A 21,142-nucleotide genomic window follows, 5' to 3' on the forward strand; every position below is an offset into this window, starting at 1 on the left:
AAGTTTCTGGTTTTTTAACAAAGGTATATTTCAACATTTTTTTCAATTCATTATAAATCATTTCCCAGAAACCTTTCATTTTTTTACATTCCCACCACATATGGTAGAATGTTCCTTCTTTCTCCTGACATTTCCAACATTTATTACTCACTTTATACATCTTTCCAAGTTTTACTGGTGTAACATACCATCTATATAACATTTTCATAACATTTTCTTTTATTGCAGTACATGCAGTAAATTTCATTCCTTCTTTCCACAATCTTATCCAATCATCAAATTGAATATTATAACCAAAGTCTTTGGCCCACTGAATCATTGCAACTTTAACCTCTTCATCCTTAGTATGCCACTCAAGTAATAATTTATACATTTTTGATAAAAATTTAACATCATTATTCACAATTTCTTTTTGAAATCTAGATTTTTCATCTTGAAAACCTCTTTCCAGCATCTCTTTTTTAAACATCGCATTCACTTGGAAATAGTGTAACCAATCAAACACATATTCTTTAACCGCACGTATGGCTTCAATTTCCATTTATTTCCTTCTTTTATAATTAAATTCTCATATGTAATCCAACTCCCTGTCATATTGATCTTCTTAACACTCATTACCTCCAATGGCGACAGCCAGAATGGAGTTTTAAACTCTAATAAATTTTTGTACCTATTCCATACTTCAATCAGCGGACCTCGGAAAATGTGATTTTCAAAACCTTTATGCACTCTTTTTTTCCTCATACCATAAATATGCGTGCCAACCAAATCTATTATCATATCCTTCTAAATCCAAAGTTCTGAATTTTCCAACTTTATCCATTCTTTCAGCCAGCAAAGACATGCAGCCTCAAAATATAACTTTAGGTCTGGCAGGGCAAAGCCTCCTCTATCTTTTGCATCTGTTAAAATCTTAAATTTTATTCTAGGCTTCTTGCCCTGCCAGACATATCTTGATAATACTCTTTGCCATTCTTTAAATATCGTAACACCTTTAATTATTGGTATTGATTGAAATAAGAACAACATTTTTGGTAGCACATTCATTTTTACTGTTGCAATTCTTCCCCAAAATGACAACTTCATCCTTCCCCACACTTCCAGGTCCCTCCTAATCTTGTTCCAGACTAGTACATAATTATTTTGAAAAAGATCAATACACTTGGGAGTTAATATAATCCCAAGATATTTAACTTTCTTAACCACTTACATATCTGTTTGTTGCTGAATTCTTTCTATTATCTCTTGGTCCATATTTTTAACCATTATTTTCGTTTTACTCTTATTTAATTGACATGCACAGTGAATGTTAAGGTTAAAGAGCATCCCCAAGGCTCCCACCCACCCACAATGCCAAGTCAATGAAAGGCAACTCAAGAGTACCCTAACTCAATGCTGCCTTAGGTATATAAGCAATCCATATTAAATTCTCTCATGTGCTTGGATTCAATGCCACAGGAAGCAATCAGCTCTAGCTAATTCACTTCCACCCACTCAGACACAAGCTGAGTTCTCTGCAGATCCTAAAAAACAAACAAAAGTCACAACCCAAAAGAGTAAGATCCCCAGTGTTCTACCATGGGGGATATATGTGCCCCCATGGGCCAGAATACTTAAAAAAGAATGCCAGCCTCTTTACCTTATTCTGTGTCCTATAAACCTATTATGGTGCACAGCCTCCCTCCAGTTGTGCTGCTCTAACAGCTCAGACCATACCGACAACATCTTCAGAGTCCTTGTCTGGAGTCAACAGATATCCTTGGTAATCCCAGACAAACTTTCAGAGCCATCCATTGAACAAAGCCATTCTCACCAGGATGCATACCAGATAATGGGAAACAGCTCCTCCCTATAGCACACCCCACCATGACTCTTCTGAATGTATGCCTTTGAATGCCAAGATGGAGGGGGGTTACCACTCATGTCCTATTTATTTGGCCTCTGTGGTAACAGGATACTGGGCTAGATGGGTTTATGGCCTGAAGCAACAGGGAATATATTATGCTTTAAATTTATTTATTAAATTTATATCCCCTCCTTCCTCCCAATGGAAAAATAAATGCTGCGAGACTATATCCAATGCTTAGAGATTGTTGTCCTTTGTCCAGAGAGAGTGGGAGTGGGGTGGGGGGAGAGAGAATATAATCACCCAACTGTATAATACAATTACATCAACAATGTGATGGGTTAGTCCTTGTGGACAGGAGTAGATAACAGGCATGAATTAGGTTCCCATTCTGATTTGTGTTGCTATGCCATGCCTAATGTGCCCAGATCTCTGAAACAGACGTTGAAAGGGGTTCCTAAGAATGTATGCATCTTTTGCTGTTATAATCTAGATACAAATGTGGGGCTTTTCTTTTGATGTCAGTATAAATGTACTTACACAAATGAGAAGGATATGTGTCATGCTAAGCCCAACAGAGAGATCAGGCACAGTCTTCATTAAAAGAGGTACAAAGGATACACCATCTGCTTCAACCAATCCCAGCTCTCAGTGGGTTTGTTTGCTCGGTCGCTCATACTAGTTGGAGCCACCTGTTCACTTTAATTATAAACGCTTTCTTAAAACCTTGCCTTTTATGATCTCTGCATCTCACCATAAGTGAAGAAGTGGAGTGGTGAAGATGGGAAAAGGAGCCTTCATCGCAGAAAGGAGCAAAAAAGAAAAAGAGATGTTTCCGTAACATGGACTTGGAGGACAAAATAAAAATGGAAGAATCCAGAGTAAATGTGCAATGCTAGAGCACATCAAAGTTCACACCATGTTTCTTCAATCACAAAGATAAATGGCCCAATTCACTTCTCATTAACAGAAGATTTAGCTTGGTCAAGCGTCATTAACTTTAGTGGGCTTAGTTGTGACTTACTCCAGAATAAATAGGAGAGAAAAGAAGGGAATTGTGTTTTGAGATCTGATCATGAGCAGATCTTTATTTCTGAGAAGCAGTATTTATATTAATGCTTGGAGAATTGACATTTACGTGGGGAGGCTCATTGAGGTTGCTATCACCCATCTGTGACATAAGAAGACATATTTCTTGAAAGCTTAAGTAAGAGGTGCAAAGGTTCCCACTTGACCTCTGATCAGGATGCTCTTTTCTATATTCTTAGATGCTTGGTAACTGTGGATCATCAAGTCAATTTCCAAAGGAAAGGAAGTGGCCACGTGTTCAGCTATGGAAAACTTAATAAATATTTCATACAAAAATAAATAAATAAAATAAATACTCAATGACCTGCCTTTCAAGTAAGTGGAAATGAAGCAGCTGGTTGCCATGGTGAAATCATGATGACACTGTTACTCTGTAGTGGCAGTGCTGAAGTCCTAAGTCAGATTCAAGGGGGGATTTCCCCCAAGGCCAAGCCTACCAGCTAACAGTGACCTTAAGTTTTCCAGTAAAACATGAAATGGTGCACACGCTACATCTTGTTCGTGTGCTTATCAGGCATGTTCAAAGTCCGTTTTGGGGGCCTAATCCAGCCCAATGGTCGGTTTAATCCAGCCCCTGTGGTAGTTTATGTATTTCCTGGGGTGAAATCCTAAAAAGCAACAACCCCTCAACAAATTCAACCCTAAAAAAACCTACCCCTACCCCTACCCCTAATGCTACCCCTAATCCTTACCTTGCCGTTTTTGCACAGGTCAGTTTAATCCAACCCCTGTGGCAGTTTATTTCCTGGAATGTCCAAGAGAGAGCCTTTCAGCACTGTTGCACCCATGTCTGCTTGGAAGTAAGTCCTACTGAATTCAGTGGGGCTTCCTCCCATGTAGGTGGGATTGTAGCCCTTGCCATTTTTGGAGAGAGCTGCCTGTGGTGCCAAGTAATTAAAAATAAAAATAAATGACTAAAACAAAATCATTGTGTCTGAATAGCAAGCTTGTGGCTGCTTAGGCTTCTGCCAATGAAATGGTCCTCTTCTGATCTCCCTTCAGTGAAAGGCACACCAGCCAGTGAGCGCTTGGTAGGCAGGGCAGACGAGTCCGACTCTTAAGTCTGGGACACTGAGAACTTGGAATGTTTTGGGGATCAGGAGTGTGCCCTGACAGAACAGATGAGAAGATGTTCCTGAATCTTGGGCGACTACTGGATCACATACTCTGTGTGTTGACGTTCCATTCTTTGGAAGAGAGGGAACAGAAGGAACTGTGCGCCACTTCCGTCTTCCTTGTTCTGTGTTCTGTTGTTCTCTCTCGGGCGGCCCACCCCCCATGGTGCTTCCCTTGGAAAAGGGGTGTGGTTTAAGCAGCCCGGTTGCCCCACCCTTTCCCATTGTGCCCTGTCCCTTTCCCTGCAAGGGTTCAGGTGAGTGCAAAATGCCTACCATAAACGCATGCAGAAAGACAAACGTATTTTGCCACCCTACTTCCCATGTTAATCACAACACTATACAACACAATACAACAAAAATACCTTTATTGGCATTTCCAGTTAAGACCTTCCAAAATGGCTTGAGATACAAAGTCTTCTTTCTGTTTCCTGTTTCTGAGAGATTGGAATTGGGAAATCCTTTCGATTCTTCATTAATAAGAGGCAGTGGGGTGGGGGAGGCCATGGCCACATCCACACCATTTAATGCGCTATGAAGCCGCTTTAAACACTCATGGCTTAAACAACCCCCAAAGACTCTGGGAGCTATAGTTGGAAAAGGGTGCCAAGAGTTGTTAGGGGGGCCCGTTCCCTGCCAAGAAGGGAACATTACCTCTACCCCCACACCCACCCCTACCCCTGACGCTAACCCTAACTCTAACCCTAACGCTAACCCGTAAGCCTTAACTAGAGCTACAATTCCCAGAGTTCCCTGGCAAAAAGGGAACCCTAACCCTGCCCCCTAACCTGAGCTACAATTCCCAGAGTTCCCTGGCAAAAAGGGAACCCTAACCCTAACCCTGCCCCTAACTAGATCTACAATTCCCAGAGTTCCCTGGCATGAAGGGAACCCTACCCCTACCCCCACCCCTACCCTACGCCTAATCCTAATCCTAATACTTAACCACCGTAACAAGTCTCCGTCCCCTTAACCATCTACAGTTCCCAGAATCCCTGAGGGGAAGCCATGCCTGTTTAAAGTGACTTCATAGCAGTTCAGTGGTGCACTTGATGTGGCCTAATGTTGCCTCCCTCATTTTCTTCTCTCTCCCCACTACCCCATCACTTTCAATGCAGCAGATGTCCCCCTGCAGTCTCCTTTCAAAGCTCCTTCTCTCAAGTATGGCCACAGCCTTGTCCATTCCATTTCTGTTTCCTGTTTCCGAGAGATTGGAATTGGGAAATTCTTTCGATTCTTCATTAATAAGAGGCAGTGGGGTGAGGGAGGCCATGGCCACATCCACACCATTTAATGCGCTATGAAGCCGCTTTAAACACTCATGGCTTAAACAACCCCCAAAGACTCTGGGAGCTATAGTTGGAAAAGGGTGCCAAGAGTTGTTAGGGGGCCCCGTTCCCTGCCAAGAAGGGAACCCTATCTCTACCCCTACCCCCACCCCTACCCCTGACGCTAACTCTAAACCTAACGCTAACCCTTAAGCCTTAACTAGAGCTACAATTCCCAGAGTTCCCTGGCAAAAAGGGAACCCTAACCCTAACCCTGCCCCCTAACTACAGCTACAATTCCCAGAGTTCCCTGGCAAGAAGGGAACCCTACCCTGCCCCCTAACTACAGCTACAATTCCCAGAGTTCCCTGGCATGAAGGGAACCCTACCCCTACCCCCACCCCTACCCTACCCCTAATCCTAATCCTAATACTTACCACCGTAACAAGTCTCCGTCCCCATAACCATCTACAGTTCCCAGAATCCCTGAGGGGAAGCCATGCCTGTTTAAAGTGACTTCATAGCAGTTCAGTGGTGCACCTAATGTGGCCTAATGTTGCCTCCCTCATTTTCTTCTCTCTCCCCACTGCCCCATCACTTGCAATGCAGCAGATGTCCGCCTGCAGTCTCCCTTCTCCTTCTCTCAAGTATGGCCACAGCCTTGTCCATTCCTCACTGCCAGTATTTCACGTTCACTTCTCCGATGTAAATAGGGATGTCCTGTGGTTCTCTTGATGACTTTTAAGACTGGACTTGGGGAAAACCTCACCGGCTCCAGACATCCCTGTAAGGCAAAGGCAAACAGGTGAGTGGGATGGCCAACACCCGACAGCGTCCCCCCAGATTCCTCCTCCTGTTTGGCTGCCTGTTAAGAAACAAGGCTTCGAAACCAGTTTGCACCCATGTCAGCCAGCGTAGCCTCGCAACATCCACTAGCCTGAATGCAAATTCTTCCGACAACCATCCACCAGCTGCAACCTCATCAGGTCCATTGCCAGACATCCACCAGCTTCAGAGCTGAGTGTCAGTCACCTTCAAGTAGCGATCCCACCAGCAAGTAATCTTTGTACTTGCCTTCTCCTTGCTCCACAGCATCCCAACACCGGGTGATTGCCTCCTTCCGCTTGCCAGCTTGCCACCACGGGGCAGGAGACCACCAGGGCCACAGCATCCCAGCACCGGGCAATTGCCTCCTTCCGCTTGCCAGCTTGCTGCCACGGGGCAGGAGACCACCTGGGCTGAGTGCCACCGAGCTGCCCATTTCTCTCTGGGGAGGGCAACTGCTGAGGCTTGCGCCTTGGCCCACATTTATACCCACTCAGAAGCCAAATGCTTTTGTCACATCACAATCAACCCACGGACAATGGCAGCAGCTGGGGAGGCATCACCATCACTCCCTCAGCCCTCACAATGGTGAGCACACCTCACAAACACACACACACACACACACACACACACACACACACACAAGTTGTGCCAATATCTGTGAAGGCCACACCAGAAACCCAAGTGGGCAGGAGGGGGACATTTTTAGGCCCAGTGGTTACATTTCCCTCCCCACAACACTAGTCAAATGCACAAATGAACAGAGCAAGGAAATCAAGCCTTATCTTTGCCCAGGAAGCTGTTCAAGGAATGACATGCAGAGAGAAAGTTAGCATCTCAGGAAAAAAACACTTTTTCATCAGTCAATCAATCAATCAATCATTCATTTATTGTATTTGACTAAAAGCCATTACAAATCCAGTTACAAAAGCACCAAACCCAGTGACCCAAACTATGGCTCCCAGATTCTTTGGGGGAAGAAGCCAGGTGAATGCCATGTGAAATGAGCGATGTGTCAAGTGATGGCTATGTAGTACCTCAAGGTTCAGAGGCGGCATATTTCTGCATATCAGTTCCTGAGAATCACGAGGGCTGTTGGGGTCAGATTCTGCTTGCAGTTTTTGCACAGGCATCTGTGAGAACAAGATGGTGAACTTGGGCCACTGGCCTGATCCAGGCAGCTTTCTTAGGTTACAAAGGAAGACTTCCAAGAGAATACTTTTAATGTAGCACTCCAAGAAATGCTGCAAGTTTCAGAAAGTCAAATAATGCACTCCAAAATCAGAAATTTTGAAAGTGCATTTCAGCACTGTGTCATTTTACTTTCCCCCTGCATCTCTTATCTGAATTATGTACTTGCAGTTTCTTTGAGTATGGTTTTTCCAATTTATTTTTATTTGGTAGCCATTTCTCCCTTTCTGAGGAAGGTACAAAAACATTCCAAGTTCTCTCTCTTTTTAAAAAAATGATATTTATTGAATTTTTTTTTTTAATTACAGAAAAAAACACAGCAGATACTTTCTAAGATACTCTCAAGAATGTATAATCTGCTGTTGAAATGGAACACTGAGGAAGAAACGGTAAAATCTGCAATGATAAAATGGGCACAAGATATAGGACATAATATTATGTTTGCTGACTGGGAGAAGTTGTGGACCACCAGGATTAAATTCACGGCATGTAATGCCCTAAGAGAGAATATTATGAAAATGATGTACAGGTGGTACATGACTCCAGTCAAGCTTGCAAATATACCATTTGCCCAATAATAAATGTTGGAAATGTAAAGAAGTTGAAGGTACTTTCTTTCACCTTTGGTGGACGTGCCCAAGGATCAAGGCTTTCTGGGAAATGATATATAATGAATTGAAAAAGGTATTTAAATATACTTTCCCGAAGAAACCAGAGGCCTTCCTCCTGGGCATAGTTGGCCAATCGGTGTTAAAGAAGGATAGAACTTTTTTCATGTATGCTACAGCAGCAGCAAGAATTCTCATCGCAAAGCATTGGAAGACACAAGACCTACCCACCTTGGAAGAATGGCAGATGCAACTAATAGTCTATATGGAGATGGCGGAAATGACTGGCAAAATCCGAGATCAGGGAGAAGAGTTGGTGGAAGAAGACTGGAGGAAATTTAAAACGTATTTGCAGAAATATTGTAAAATTTTTGAATGTTGAGGACATTGAAATGAATTGCAGGGGTTTTAGCAACAAGGTAAAATGCAAGATTGGATTAATAAATAGATAGACTAATAGGATATGAATTTGCTGAACTAACTTTTAAAAGGGATACAAAAATGGGAGACGTGAGGAAAATAAGTTAACCAAAGAGGAGAAATTAAGAAAGAAGGAATTTTTGTTTTTTTATATGTGCTTTTTTCTTTTCTTTTTTGTGTTTAATGTCTGTATTTCTGTATTTTGTAATTTTGTATCTTTTCCGTTTTTTGTATTATTCTAAACTTTTTTATGGATAAAACCTAATAAAATATTACTTAAAAAAAATGAAGCAGCTGGTTGCCATGGTGAAATTATGATGACACTATGACTCTGTAGTGGCAGTGCTGATTCAAGGGGGGATTTCCCCCCAAGGCCAAGCCTACCAGCTAACAGTGACCTTAAGTTTTCCAGTAAAACATGAAATGGTGCACACGCTACATCTTGTTCGTGTGCTTATCAGGCATGTTCAAAGTCCGTTTTGGGGGCCTAATCCAGCCCAATGGTCGGTTTAATCCAGCCCCTGTGGTAGTTTATGTATTTCCTGGGGTGAAATCCTAAAAAGCAACAACCCCTCAACAAATTCAACCCTAAAAAAACCTACCCCTACCCCTACCCCTAATGCTACCCCTAATCCTTACCTTGCCGTTTTTGCACAGGTCAGTTTAATCCAACCCCTGTGGCAGTTTATTTCCTGGAATGTCCAAGAGAGAGCCTTTCAGCACTGTTGCACCCATGTCTGCTTGGAAGTAAGTCCTACTGAATTCAGTGGGGCTTCCTCCCATGTAGGTGGGATTGTAGCCCTTGCCATTTTTGGAGAGAGCTGCCTGTGGTGCCAAGTAATTAAAAATAAAAATAAATGACTAAAACAATATCATTGTGTCGGAATAGCAAGCTTGTGGCTGCTTAGGCTTCTGCCAATGAAATGGTCCTCTTCTGATCTCCCTTCAGTGAAAGGCACACCAGCCAGTGAGCGCTTGGTAGGCAGGGCAGACGAGTCAGACTCTTAAGTCTGGGACACTGAGAACTTGGAATGTTTTGGGGATCAGGAGTGTGCCCTGACAGAACAGATGAGAAGATGTTCCTGAATCTTGGGCGACTACTGGATCACATACTCTGTGTGTTGACGTTCCATTCTTTGGAAGAGAGGGAACAGAAGGAACTGTGCGCCACTTCCGTCTTCCTTGTTCTGTGTTCTGTTGTTCTCTCTCGGGCGGCCCACCCCCCATGGTGCTTCCCTTGGAAAAGGGGTGTGGTTTAAGCAGCCCGGTTGCCCCACCCTTTCCCATTGTGCCCTGTCCCTTTCCCTGCAAGGGTTCAGGTGAGTGCAAAATGCCTACCATAAACGCATGCAGAAAGACAAACGTATTTTGCCACCCTACTTCCCATGTTAATCACAACACTATACAACACAATACAACAAAAATACCTTTATTGGCATTTCAAGTTAAGACCTTCCAAAATGGCTTGAGATACAAAGTCTTCTTTCTGTTTCCTGTTTCTGAGAGATTGGAATTGGGAAATCCTTTCGATTTTTCATTAATAAGAGGCAGTGGGGTGAGGGAGGCCATGGCCACATCCACACCATTTAATGCGCTATGAAGCCGCTTTAAACACTCACGGCTTAAACAACCCCCAAAGACTCTGGGAGCTATAGTTGGAAAAGGGTGCCAAGAGTTGTTAGGGGGCCCCGTTCCCTGCCAAGAAGGGAACCCTACCTCTACCCCCACACCCACCCCTACCCCTGACGCTAACCCTAACTCTAACCCTAACGCTAACCCGTAAGCCTTAACTAGATCTACAATTCCCAGTGTTACCTGGCAAAAAGGGAACCCCAACTAACTACAGCTACAATTCCCAGAGTTCCCTGGCATGAAGGGAACCCTAACCCTAACCCTGCCCCCTAACCTGAGCTACAATTCCCAGAGTTCCCTGGCAAAAAGGGAACCCTAACCCTAACCCTGCCCCTAACTAGATCTACAATTCCCAGAGTTCCCTGGCATGAAGGGAACCCTACCCCTACCCCCACCCCTACCCTACGCCTAATCCTAATCCTAATACTTAGCCACCGTAACAAGTCTCCGTCCCCTTAACCATCTACAGTTCCCAGAATCCCTGAGGGGAAGCCATGCCTGTTTAAAGTGACTTCATAGCAGTTCAGTGGTGCACCTGATGTGGCCTAATGTTGCCTCCCTCATTTTCTTCTCTCTCCCCACTACCCCATCACTTTCAATGCAGCAGATGTCCGCCTGCAGTCTCCTTTCAAAGCTCCTTCTCTCAAGTATGGCCACAGCCTTGTCCATTCCATTTCTGTTTCCTGTTTCCGAGAGATTGGAATTGGGAAATTCTTTCGATTCTTCATTAATAAGAGGCAGTGGGGTGAGGGAGGCCATGGCCACATCCACACCATTTAATGCGCTATGAAGCCGCTTTAAACACTCATGGCTTAAACAACCCCCAAAGACTCTGGGAGCTATAGTTGGAAAAGGGTGCCAAGAGTTGTTAGGGGGCCCCGTTCCCTGCCAAGAAGGGAACCCTATCTCTACCCCTACCCCCACCCCTACCCCTGACGCTAACTCTAAACCTAACGCTAACCCTTAAGCCTTAACTAGAGCTACAATTCCCAGAGTTCCCTGGCAAAAAGGGAACCCTAACCCTAACCCTGCCCCCTAACTACAGCTACAATTCCGAGAGTTCCCTGGCAAAAAGGGAACCCTAACCCCTAACCCCTAACTAGAGCTACAATTCCCAGAGTTCCCTGGCAAGAAGGGAACCCTACCCTGCCCCCTAACTACAGCTACAATTCCCAGAGTTTCCTGGCATGAAGGGAACCCTACCCCTACCCCCACACCTACCCTACCCCTAATCCTAATCCTAATACTTACCACCGTAACAAGTCTCCGTCCCCTTAACCATCTACAGTTCCCAGAATCCCTGAGGGGAAGCCATGCCTGTTTAAAGTGACTTCATAGCAGTTCAGGGGTGCACCTAATGTGGCCTAATGTTGCCTCCCTCATTTTCTTCTCTCTCCCCACTGCCCCATCACTTGCAATGCAGCAGATGTCCGCCTGCAGTCTCCCTTCTCCTTCTCTCAAGTATGGCCACAGCCTTGTCCATTCCTCACTGCCAGTATTTCACGTTCACTTCTCCGATGTAAATAGGGATGTCCTGTGGTTCTCTTGATGACTTTTAAGACTGGACTTGGGGAAAACCTCACCGGCTCCAGACATCCCTGTAAGGCAAAGGCAAACAGGTGAGTGGGATGGCCAACACCCGACAGCGTCCCCCCAGATTCCTCCTCTGTTTGGCTGCCTGTTAAGAAACAAGGCTTCCAAACCAGTTTGCACCCATCTCAGCCAGCGTAGCCTCGCAACATCCTCTAGCCTGAATGCAAATTCTTCCGACAACCATCCACCAGCTGCAACCTCATCAGGTCCATTGCCAGACATCAACCAGCTTCAGAGCTGAGTGTCAGTCACCTTCAAGTAGCGATCCCACCAGCAAGTAATCTTTGTACTTGCCTTCTCCTTGCTCCACAGCATCCCAACACCGGGTGATTGCCTCCTTCCACTTGCCAGCTTGCCACCACGGGGCAGGAGACCACCAGGGCCACAGCATCCCAACACCGGGTGATTGCCTCCTTCCACTTGCCAGCTTGCCACCACGGGGCAGGAGACCACCAGGGCCACAGCATCCCAGCACCGGGCAATTGCCTCCTTCCGCTTGCCAGCTTGCTGCCACGGGACAGGAGACCACCTGGGCTGGGTGCCACCGAGCTGCCCATTTCTCTCTGGGGAGGGCAACTGCTGAGGCTTGCGCCTTGGCCCACATTTATACCCACTCAGAAGCCAAATGCTTTTGTCACATCACAATCAACCCACGGACAATGGCAGCAGCTGGGGAGGCATCACCATCACTCCCTCAGCCCTCACAATGGTGAGCACACCTCACAAACACACACACACACACACACAAGTTGTGCCAATATCTGTGAAGGCCACACCGGAAACCCAAGTGGGCAGGAGGGGGACATTTTTAGGCCCAGTGGTTGCATTTCCCTCCCCACAACACTAGTCAAATGCACAAATGAACAGAGCAAGGAAATCAAGCCTTATCTTTGCCCAGGAAGCTGTTCAAGGAATGACATGCAGAGAGAAAGTTAGCATCTCAGGAAAAAAACACTTTTTCATCAGTCAATCAATCAATCAATCATTCATTTATTGTATTTGACTAAAAGCCATTACAAATCCAGTTACAAAAGCACCAAACCCAATGACCCAAACTATGGCTCCCAGATTCTTTGGGGGAAGAAGCCAGGTGAATGCCATGTGAAATGAGCGATGTGTCAAGTGATGGCTATGTAGTACCTCAAGGTTCAGAGGCGGCATATTTCTGCATATCAGTTCCTGAGAATCACGAGGGCTGTTGGGGTCAGATTCTGCTTGCAGTTTTTGCACAGGCATCTGTGAGAACAAGATGGTGAACTTGGGCCACTGGCCTGATCCAGGCAGCTTTCTTAGGTTACAAAGGAAGACTTCCAAGAGAATACTTTTAATGTAGCACTCCAAGAAATGCTGCAAGTTTCAGAAAGTCAAATAATGCACTCCAAAATCAGAAATTTTGAAAGTGCATTTCAGCACTGTGTCATTTTACTTTCCCCCTGCATCTCTTATCTGAACTATGTACTTGCAGTTTCTTTGAGTATGGTTTTTCCAATTTATTTTTATTTGGTAGCCATTTCTCCCTTTCTGAGGAAGGTACAAAAACATTCCAAGTTCTCTCTCTTTTTAAAAAAATGATATTTATTGAATTTTTTTTTAAATTACAGAAAAAAACACAGCAGATACTTTCTAAGATACTCTCAAGAATGTATAATCTGCTGTTGAAATGGAACACTGAGGAAGAAACGGTAAAATCTGCAATGATAAAATGGGCACAAGATATAGGACATAATATTATGTTTGCTGACTGGGAGAAGTTGTGGACCACCAGGATTAAATTCACGGCATGTAATGCCCTAAGAGAGAATATTATGAAAATGATGTACAGGTGGTACATGACTCCAGTCAAGCTTGCAAATATACCATTTGCCCAATAATAAATGTTGGAAATGTAAAGAAGTTGAAGGTACTTTCTTTCACCTTTGGTGGACGTGCCCAAGGATCAAGGCTTTCTGGGAAATGATATATAATGAATTGAAAAAGGTATTTAAATATACTTTCCCGAAGAAACCAGAGGCCTTCCTCCTGGGCATAGTTGGCCAATCGGTGTTAAAGAAGGATAGAAGTTTCTTTATGTATGCTACAGCAGCAGCAAGAATTCTGATCGCAAAGCATTGGAAGACACAAGACCTACTCACCTTGGAAGAATGGCAGATGCAACTAATAGACTATATGGAGATGGCGGAAATGACTGGCAGAATCCGAGATCAGGGAGAAGAGTTGGTGGAAGAAGACTGGAGGAAATTTAAAACGTATTTGCAGAAATATTGTAAAATTTTTGAATGTTGAGGACATTGAAATGAATTGCAGGGGTTTTAGCAACAAGGTAAAATGCAAGATTGGATTAATAAATAGATAGACTAATAGGATATGAATTTGCTGAACTAACTTTTAAAAGGGATACAAAAATGGGAGACGTGAGTTAGTCAGGAAAATAAGTTAACCAAAGAGGAGAAATTAAGAAAGAAGGAATTTTTGTTTCTTTATATGTGCTTTTTTCTTTTCTTTTTTGTGTTTAATGTCTGTATTTCTGTATTTTGTAATTTTGTATCTTTTCCGTTTTTTGTATTATTCTCAACTTTTTTATGGATAAAACCTAATAAAATATTACTTAAAAAAAATGAAGCAGCTGGTTGCCATGGTGAAATTATGATGACACTATGACTCTGTAGTGGCAGTGCTGATTCAAGGGGGGATTTCCCCCCAAGGCCAAGCCTACCAGCTAACAGTGACCTTAAGTTTTCCAGTAAAACATGAAATGGTGCACACGCTACATCTTGTTCGTGTGCTTATCAGGCATGTTCAAAGTCCGTTTTGGGGGCCTAATCCAGCCCAATGGTCGGTTTAATCCAGCCCCTGTGGTAGTTTATGTATTTCCTGGGGTGAAATCCTAAAAAGCAACAACCCCTCAACAAATTCAACCCTAAAAAAACCTACCCCTACCCCTACCCCTAATGCTACCCCTAATCCTTACCTTGCCGTTTTTGCACAGGTCAGTTTAATCCAACCCCTGTGGCAGTTTATTTCCTGGAATGTCCAAGAGAGAGCCTTTCAGCACTGTTGCACCCATGTCTGCTTGGAAGTAAGTCCTACTGAATTCAGTGGGGCTTCCTCCCATGTAGGTGGGATTGTAGCCCTTGCCATTTTTGGAGAGAGCTGCCTGTGGTGCCAAGTAATTAAAAATAAAAATAAATGACTAAAACAATATCATTGTGTCGGAATAGCAAGCTTGTGGCTGCTTAGGCTTCTGCCAATGAAATGGTCCTCTTCTGATCTCCCTTCAGTGAAAGGCACACCAGCCAGTGAGCGCTTGGTAGGCAGGGCAGACGAGTCAGACTCTTAAGTCTGGGACACTGAGAACTTGGAATGTTTTGGGGATCAGGAGTGTGCCCTGACAGAACAGATGAGAAGATGTTCCTGAATCTTGGGCGACTACTGGATCACATACTCTGTGTGTTGACGTTCCATTCTTTGGAAGAGAGGGAACAGAAGGAACTGTGCGCCACTTCCGTCTTCCTTGTTCTGTGTTCTGTTGTTCTCTCTCGGACGGCCCACCCCCCATGGTGCTTCCCTTGGAAAAGGGGTGTGGTTTAAGCAGCCCGGTTGCCCCACCCTTTCCCATTGTGCCCTGTCCCTTTCCCTGCAAGGGTTCAGGTGAGTGCAAAATGCCTACCATAAACGCATGCAGAAAGACAAACGTATTTTGCCACCCTACTTCCCATGGTAATCACAACACTATACAACACAATACAACAAAAATACCTTTATTGGCATTTCCAGTTAAGACCTTCCAAAATGGCTTGAGATACAAAGTCTTCTTTCTGTTTCCTGTTTCTGAGAGATTGGAATTGGGAAATCCTTTCGATTTTTCATTAATAAGAGGCAGTGGGGTGAGGGAGGCCATGGCCACATCCACACCATTTAATGCGCTATGAAGCCGCTTTAAACACTCACGGCTTAAACAACCCCCAAAGACTCTGGGAGCTATAGTTGGAAAAGGGTGCCAAGAGTTGTTAGGGGGCCCCGTTCCCTGCCAAGAAGGGAACCCTACCTCTACCCCCACACCCACCCCTACCCCTGACGCTAACCCTAACTCTAACCCTAACGCTAACCCGTAAGCCTTAACTGGATCTACAATTCCCAGAGTTACCTGGCAAAAAGGGAGCCCCAACTAACTACAGCTACAATTCCCAGAGTTCCCTGGCATGAAGGGAACCCTAACCCTGCCCCCTAACCTGAGCTACAATTCCCAGAGTTCCCTGGCAAAAAGGGAACCCTAACCCTAACCCTGCCCCTAACTAGATCTACAATTCCCAGAGTTCCCTGGCATGAAGGGAACCCTACCCCTACCCCCACCCCTACCCTACGCCTAATCCTAATCCTAATACTTAACCACCGTAACAAGTCTCCGTCCCCTTAACCATCTACAGTTCCCAGAATCCCTGAGGGGAAGCCATGCCTGTTTAAAGTGACTTCATAGCAGTTCAGTGGTGCACTTGATGTGGCCTAATGTTGCCTCCCTCATTTTCTTCTCTCTCCCCACTACCCCATCACTTTCAATGCAGCAGATGTCCCCCTGCAGTCTCCTTTCAAAGCTCCTTCTCTCAAGTATGGCCACAGCCTTGTCCATTCCATTTCTGTTTCCTGTTTCCGAGAGATTGGAATTGGGAAATTCTTTCGATTCTTCATTAATAAGAGGCAGTGGGGTGAGGGAGGCCATGGCCACATCCACACCATTTAATGCGCTATGAAGCCGCTTTAAACACTCATGGCTTAAACAACCCCCAAAGACTCTGGGAGCTATAGTTGGAAAAGGGTGCCAAGAGTTGTTAGGGGGCCCCGTTCCCTGCCAAGAAGGGAACCCTATCTCTACCCCTACCCCCACCCCTACCCCTGACGCTAACTCTAAACCTAACGCTAACCCTTAAGCCTTAACTAGAGCTACAATTCCCAGAGTTCCCTGGCAAAAAGGGAACCCTAACCCTAACCCTGCCCCCTAACTACAGCTACAATTCCCAGAGTTCCCTGGCAAGAAGGGAACCCTACCCTGCCCCCTAACTACAGCTACAATTCCCAGAGTTCCCTGGCATGAAGGGAACCCTACCCCTACCCCCACCCCTACCCTACCCCTAATCCTAATCCTAATACTTACCACCGTAACAAGTCTCCGTCCCCATAACCATCTACAGTTCCCAGAATCCCTGAGGGGAAGCCATGCCTGTTTAAAGTGACTTCATAGCAGTTCAGTGGTGCACCTAATGTGGCCTAATGTTGCCTCCCTCATTTTCTTCTCTCTCCCCACTGCCCCATCACTTGCAATGCAGCAGATGTCCGCCTGCAGTCTCCCTTCTCCTTCTCTCAAGTATGGCCACAGCCTTGTCCATTCCTCACTGCCAGTATTTCACGTTCACTTCTCCGATGTAAATAGGGATGTCCTGTGGTTCTCTTGATGACTTTTAAGACTGGACTTGGGGAAAACCTCACCGGCTCCAGACATCCCTGTAAGGCAAAGGCAAACAGGTGAGTGGGATGGCCAACACCCGACAGCGTCCCCCCAGATTCCTCCTCTGTTTGGCTGCCTGTTAAGAAACAAGGCTTCCAAACCAGTTTGCACCCATCTCAGCCAGCGTAGCCTCGCAACATCCACTAGCCTGAATGCAAATTCTTCCGACAACCATCCACCAGCTGCAACCTCATCAGGTCCATTGCCAGACATCCGCCAGCTTCAGAGCTGAGTGTCAGTCACCTTCAAGTAGCGATCCCACCAGCAAGTAATCTTTGTACTTGCCTTCTCCTTGCTCCACAGCATCCCAACACCGGGTGATTGCCTCCTTCCGCTTGCCAGCTTGCCACCACGGGGCAGGAGGCCACCAGGGCCACAGCATCCCAGCACCGGGCAATTGCCTCCTTCCGCTTGCCAGCTTGCTGCCACGGGACAGGAGACCACCTGGGCTGAGTGCCACCGAGCTGCCCATTTCTCTCTGGGGAGGGCAACTGCTGAGGCTTGCGCCTTGGCCCACATTTATACCCACTCAGAAGCCAAATGCTTTTGTCACATCACAATCAACCCACGGACAATGGCAGCAGCTGGGGAGGCATCACCATCACTCCCTCAGCCCTCACAATGGTGAGCACACCTCACAAACACACACACACACACACACACACACAAGTTGTGCCAATATCTGTGAAGGCCACACCAGAAACCCAAGTGGGCAGGAGGGGGACATTTTTAGGCCCAGTGGTTACATTTCCCTCCCCACAACACTAGTCAAATGCACAAATGAACAGAGCAAGGAAATCAAGCCTTATCTTTGCCCAGGAAGCTGTTCAAGGAATGACATGCAGAGAGAAAGTTAGCATCTCAGGAAAAAAACACTTTTTCATCAGTCAATCAATCAATCAATCATTCATTTATTGTATTTGACTAAAAGCCATTACAAATCCAGTTACAAAAGCACCAAACCCAGTGACCCAAACTATGGCTCCCAGATTCTTTGGGGGAAGAAGCCAGGTGAATGCCATGTGAAATGAGCGATGTGTCAAGTGATGGCTATGTAGTACCTCAAGGTTCAGAGGCGGCATATTTCTGCATATCAGTTCCTGAGAATCACGAGGGCTGTTGGGGTCAGATTCTGCTTGCAGTTTTTGCACAGGCATCTGTGAGAACAAGATGGTGAACTTGGGCCACTGGCCTGATCCAGGCAGCTTTCTTAGGTTACAAAGGAAGACTTCCAAGAGAATACTTTTAATGTAGCACTCCAAGAAATGCTGCAAGTTTCAGAAAGTCAAATAATGCACTCCAAAATCAGAAATTTTGAAAGTGCATTTCAGCACTGTGTCATTTTACTTTCCCCCTGCATCTCTTATCTGAACTATGTACTTGCAGTTTCTTTGAGTATGGTTTTTCCAATTTATTTTTATTTGGTAGCCATTTCTCCCTTTCTGAGGAAGGTACAAAAACATTCCAAGTTCTCTCTCTTTTTAAAAAAATGATATTTATTGAATTTTTTTTTAAATTACAGAAAAAAACACAGCAGATACTTTCTAAGATACTCTCAAGAATGTATAATCTGCTGTTGAAATGGAACACTGAGGAAGAAACGGTAAAATCTGCAATGATAAAATGGGCACAAGATATAGGACATAATATTATGTTTGCTGACTGGGAGAAGTTGTGGACCACCAGGATTAAATTCACGGCATGTAATGCCCTAAGAGAGAATATTATGAAAATGATGTACAGGTGGTACATGACTCCAGTCAAGCTTGCAAATATACCATTTGCCCAATAATAAATGTTGGAAATGTAAAGAAGTTGAAGGTACTTTCTTTCACCTTTGGTGGACGTGCCCAAGGATCAAGGCTTTCTGGGAAATGATATATAATGAATTGAAAAAGGTATTTAAATATACTTTCCCGAAGAAACCAGAGGCCTTCCTCCTGGGCATAGTTGGCCTATCGGTGTTAAAGAAGGATAGAACTTTTTTCATGTATGCTACAGCAGCAGCAAGAATTCTCATCGCAAAGCACTGGAAGACACAAGACCTACCCACCTTGGAAGAATGGCAGATGCAACTAATAGACTATATGGAGATGGCGGAAATGACTGGCAAAATCCGATATCAGGGAGAAGAGTTGGTGGAAGAAGACTGGAGGAAATTTAAAACGTATTTGCAGAAATATTGTAAAATTTTTGAATGTTGAGGACATTGAAATGAATTGCAGGGGTTTTAGCAACAAGGTAAAATGCAAGATTGGATTAATAAATAGATAGACTAATGGGATATGAATTTGCTGAACTAACTTTTAAAAGGGATACAAAAATGGGAGACGTGAGGAAAATAACTTAACCAAAGAGGAGAAATTAAGAAAGAAGGAATTTTTGTTTTTTTATGTGTGCTTTTTTCTTTTCTTTTTTGTGTTTAATGTCTGTATTTCTGTATTTTGTAATTTTGTATCTTTTCCGTTTTTTGTATTATTCTAAACTTTTTTATGGATAAAACCTAATAAAATATTACTTAAAAAAAATGAAGTAGCTGGTTGCCAAGGTGAAATTAGGACGACACTATGACTCTGTAGTGGCAGTGCTGATTCAAGGGGGGATTTCCCACCAAGGCCAAGCCTACCAGCTAACAGTGACCTTAAGTTTTCCAGTAAAACATGAAATGGTGCACACGCTACATCTTGTTCGTGTGCTTATCAGGCATGTTCAAAGTCCGTTTTGGGGGCCTAATCCAGCCCAATGGTCGGTTTAATCCGGACCCTGTGGTAGTTTATGTATTTCCTGGGGTGAAATCCTAAAAAACAACAACCCCTCAACAAATTCAACCCTAAAAAAACCTACCCCTACCCCTACCCCTAATGCTACCCCTAATCCTTACCTTGCCGTTTTTGCACAGGTCAGTTTAATCCAACCCCTGTGGCAGTTTATTTCCTGGAATGTCCAAGAGAGAGCCTTTCAGCACTGTTGCACCCATGTCTACTTGGAAGTAAGTCCTACTGAATTCAGTGGGGCTTCCTCCCATGTAGGTGGGATTGTAGCCCTTGCCATTTTTGGAGAGAGCTGCCTGTGGTGCCAAGTAATTAAAAATAAAAATAAATGACTAAAACAATATCATTGTGTCTGAATAGCAAGCTTGTGGCTGCTTAGGCTTCTGCCAATGAAATGGTCCTCTTCTGATCTCCCTTCAGTGAAAGGCACACCAGCCAGTGAGCGCTTGGTAGGCAGGGCAGACGAGTCAGACTCTTAAGTCTGGGACACTGAGAACTTGGAATGTTTTGGGGATCAGGAGTGTGCCCTGACAGAACAGACGTGAAAAGAAGATGTTTTTGAATCTTCACCTGGCTTCTTCCCCCAAAGAATCTGGGAGCCAAAGTTTGGGCCATTGGGTTTGGTTCTTTTGTAACTGAATTTGTAATGGCTTTTAGTCAAATACAATAAATGATTGATTGATTGACTGATGAAAAAGTGTTTTTTTCCTGAGATGCTAACTTTCTCTCTGCATGCCATTCCTTGAACAGCTTCCTGTGCAAAGATAAGGCTTGCTTTCATTGCTCTGTTCATCTGTGCATTTGACTAGTGTTGTGGGGAGGGAAATGCAACCACTGGGCCTAAAAATGTCTCCCTCCTGCCCACTTGGGTTTCCGGTGCGGCCTTCACAGATATTGGCACAACTTGTGTGTGTGTGTGTTTTGGCTGCTGAGCTGTGCTCACCATTTTGAGGGCTGAGGGAGTGATGGTGATGCCTCCCCAGCTGCTGCCATTGTCCGTGGGTTGATTGTGATGTGACAAAAGCATTTGGCTGCTGAGCGCGTATAAATGTGGGCCAAGGCGCAAGCCTCAGCAGTTGCACTCCCCAGAGAGAAATGGGCAGCTCGGTGGCACTCAGCCCAGGTGGTCTCCTGTCCCGTGGCAGCAAGTTGGCCAGCGGAAGGAGGCAATTGCCCGGTGCTGGGATGCTGTGGCCCTGGTGGTCCCCTACCCCGTGGTGGCAAGCTGGCAAGCGGAAGGAGGCAATTGCCCGGTGCTGGGATGCTGTGGAGCAAGGAGAAGGCAAG

General features: G+C 44.8%; 1 long non-coding RNA gene across 1 annotated transcript in view; it reads right to left on the bottom strand.

Annotated features, from left to right (window-relative positions):
• LOC308578882 overlaps positions 1–21,142 on the bottom strand; it is an 83,531-nt gene that overhangs the window by 21,763 nt on the left and 40,626 nt on the right. The gene's annotated exons all lie outside the window — the stretch shown is intronic.

This window comes from Podarcis bocagei (genome assembly GCF_964188305.1).
Source record: "Podarcis bocagei genome assembly, chromosome: Z".
NCBI lineage: Eukaryota > Metazoa > Chordata > Lepidosauria > Squamata > Lacertidae > Podarcis > Podarcis bocagei.